This window comes from Mandrillus leucophaeus, unplaced genomic scaffold (genome assembly GCF_000951045.1).
Source record: "Mandrillus leucophaeus isolate KB7577 unplaced genomic scaffold, Mleu.le_1.0 Scaffold414, whole genome shotgun sequence".
NCBI classification, from domain to species: Eukaryota; Metazoa; Chordata; class Mammalia; order Primates; family Cercopithecidae; genus Mandrillus; species Mandrillus leucophaeus.
Window position 1 is genome coordinate 247,409 of NW_012104410.1, and position 3,616 is coordinate 251,024.

At 40.5% G+C, this 3,616-nt stretch overlaps 1 protein-coding gene and 1 pseudogene across 3 annotated transcripts in view; one reads left to right on the top strand and one right to left on the bottom strand.

Moving 5' to 3' along the window:
• ATF7 (activating transcription factor 7) overlaps positions 1-3,616 on the bottom strand; it is a 119,725-nt gene that overhangs the window by 96,789 nt on the left and 19,320 nt on the right. The window lies entirely within an intron of this gene.
• On the top strand, positions 237-805 carry LOC105548564 (annotated as a pseudogene).

Below are 3,616 nucleotides of genomic sequence, written 5' to 3' on the forward strand. Positions count from 1 at the left end.
AAAAAATTAGCTGGGCGTGGTGGTGCACGCCTGTAGTCCCAGCTACCCAGGAGGCTGAGGCAGGAGAATCATTGAACCCAGGAGGCAGAGGTTACAGTGAGCCGAGATTGCGCCACTGCACTCTAGCCTGGTGACAGAACAAGACCCCGTCTCAAAATAAAAAAAGAAAGAAGTCTGAGTTTAAAAAAAGAGGTCCGGCTTCTTCTACAAGTATGGAGAAGGCAAAAGGCAAGGAGGAACATCAGCAAAGGGAACCAAAGAAAAATGTCTGTCAAAGGCAATAAAGTGCTCTGTCCTAAGAAGAAGGCAGAGTACACTGACAACCCCAGACTTCAGAAGAAGATACCAAATCCGTCCATTACCCTCTAAACTGCCACCTGTTAATCTGATTCACTGGGACATTCTGCGGGCCTGGTGCCAACAATTGAAGCTGAGCTCCAAAGGCCAGAAATTGGATGCATATAAGCGTCTGTGTGCCTTTGCCTATCCAAATCAAAAGGATTTTCCTAGCACAGCAAAAGAGGTCAAAATCTGGAAATCATTGCAAAAAAAAATTAAAGGTGGCAAAAGGGGGAACGTCCCTGCAAAGTTCTGAGACACATCATCCTCCTGAAGTGGCCCTTCCCCCTGGGGAGGGGCTGCCTGCCCTGGAAGATTCCACTGCTCTCCTTGAGGGAGTTAATACAGTTGTGGTGACAACTTCTGCCCCAGAGGCTTTGCTGGCCTCCTGGGCGAGAATTTCGGCCAGGGCGAGGATGCCAGAGGAGTGGAATCTCCACAAGAGGCCTGTGTAACAAGGTCTTAATAAAAAGCCTCCAATGGGAATAGAATATCAGGAAAAAGGCCACATCTATGGTAATTAATGGCAGAAAGTCTGGAGAGGCGGATTCCGTGGGGCTGCTGACAGGTGAACTCTGGTCCTCTGCACACCTGTTTATGGGCCACGCTGATTCGTGGGGTGGCAGATGTTAGCCTAAGAGCCCTAGTAGTGCCTGTTGCTTTGTGAGTGGAGATAGAGACTCTCAGATTTAAAAACAGAAAAACGTTTCGCAAATTACCATAAATTGTAGTTAATATGTAGAAAAACTCATTCATACTACTTTTCTAAAATAGACACGACTTCAGCAGCAGCTCTTTTTTGTTTTGTTTTGTCTTCTGAGACAGTGTCTCACTTTGTTGCCCAGGCCGGAGTGCACTTGTGCAATCTCAGTTCAGGGCAATCTCCGCCTCCTGAGTTTAAGTGATTCTCCTGCTTCAGCCTCCTGAGTAGCTGGGATTACAGGCACCTGTTACCACACCCAGCTCTTTTTTTTTTTGAGACGGAGTCTCGCTCTGTCGCCCAGGCTGGAGTGCAGTGGCCGGATCCAGGTCACAGCAAGCTCCGCCTCCCGGGTTCACGCCATTCTCCTGCCTCAGCCTCCCGAGTAACTGGGACTACAGGCGCCTACCACCTTGCCCGGCTAGTTTTTTGTATTTTTTAGTAGAGACGGGGTTTCCCCATATTGGCCAGGCTGGTCTCACACTCCTGGACTCAAGAGATCTACCCGCCTTGGCCTCCCAAAATGCTGGGATTATGGGCATAAGCCACTGTGCCTAACCTTCAACAGGTCTTTTAAGTGAGAAGTCCTTCAGCTGAGCATTGTGAAGGAGTTGAGTAAAACGGTAGTTGGCTCTTGTGCTCAATTTTCTCTTCCTCTGAACACTGACTACTTTAGGAGCTGCTTCATTCCAATTGCAATTTCATAAAACGTAGAGTATTTTAAGGCAAAGAAAGGCTGTTAATTCTCTCCCTCCCTCAAACACACGATTTTTAATATTCGAAACAATATTTTTCAAAGTTCTCTTAATAACCTGAGATTTCTATGGTTTGACTCCAGGATCAAAACACAAGGGACTTTGTATTACTTCACTTATAATTGTTTCGTATATTTCTGGTGTTTAAAATGTCTAAGGTTGCTTCCCACTCATAAATATATAATATATTGAACTTAAAATGTGTTTATTAACCGATTCTCCATAAACAAAAATAAGATGTGTATATAAAATAATTCCTCTGTTGTATTTAGGGAACCATATTCATTACATGCAAATTTTATTGTTAGTGTTCTTAACTCAAAAGTAGGAGTAAACCAAAATGTGTGATTTTTCTTTTGTATGACTCATTTGTTTGTTCTTTATTAGCTGGCGGTATGGGTTGGATCATTTGTTTTTAAAACTACTTAGGTATGATTGACATACCAAAACTGTACATTTTTAATGTATCCTATTGAGTGTACTTAATTTCTAATTTTTTTGTGTACTTCCTAAATTTATAGAACTGTGAGGACTGGGAACAGATCTGTTTTTCACTTGTCCTGATTTAATGACAGTTTCCAACATTGTTTTGTTATTACAAGTACGGAATCTTTATTATTTTATTTTATTTTGCCCCTTTAATGAAGATACTAAAAATAATGCACTGGAAGGAGTGGCAGAGTTGGAAAATTTGTAACCATCATAATACAGATGTAATAGGTTTGGGAAAGGATCCTCAAAAATGTTAAAGCAAGGGAGGAAAGTTTGTTGAGAAGCAAGATGGTCTTCTCTCCTGGACCGCATTGGTTATTGGTGGTCAGAATTGTTCAGTGTAACAAATAATAAGACATTTTTTCTTAAAAAAAAAAAAAAAAAGTCCATATCTGTCTGACTATTCTAAAGCACTAAACAGTATATTTAAAAATTATACAAAACTACTCATTTTCTAACTACAAAGTAACAGAACCAAGTGACAAATTAAGTTCAAAAAAGGCCATAAAAAAATTCTAAAATTACAAACCATTTCATGTAGAAACAAACACGGTGGAAACTTGTTTATCAACACACAAGGTAAAACAGGCAATTCAAAATAGCTCCTCCTTTTGTTACCTTCCAGGATCCATTTTCACAATCCCATGAATGTTCCCTAACAATTATGCTTATACCAGACAATTAGAAATTGCCCCAACCATGCATCACAAAGGGAATATAGAGCTGAAACCAAGTTTAGCAGGTACTGAATACCTTTCAACTCAGTATAAACAAGCTGAAAAACTTAGAAAGGTACCCAAACAGAGCTCTATGGGCTCCATTTCTTTGTGATAATAAAAAGAAATTATATGCAAACAGCTCTCTTCTAAACACACAACTTCAGTTACCACGTTTCAGACTGTAAGAAAATTTAGCTGCCATTAAGCAAAGAGTACAAATACAAGTTCTTCGCCACAGCAGTCTCAACATTTTATATTCTCCATAGGACACTCAGTGCTGCTCTGATTTCCATTACACCTAGCAAACTGACTTAAGATTCCAGTTAACACATGAACTATAATGCAGGTTATGGGAACCCCAGAAAACAAAGTAGACTACTCAAGTTTTACTAGGCAGTAGATTATTTAGGTATTAAAATTTCTGTTCATAGGCCAGGTGCCATGGCTCACACCTGTAATCCCAACACTTTGGGAGGCTGAGGTCAGAGGACAGCTTGAGGTCAGGAGTTCAAGACCAGTCTAGGCAACAAAGCAAGAGCCTGTTTCTTTTCTTTTTCTTTTTTTTTCCTTTTCTTTCTTTCTCTCTCTTTTTTTTTTTTTTTTTTTTTTTT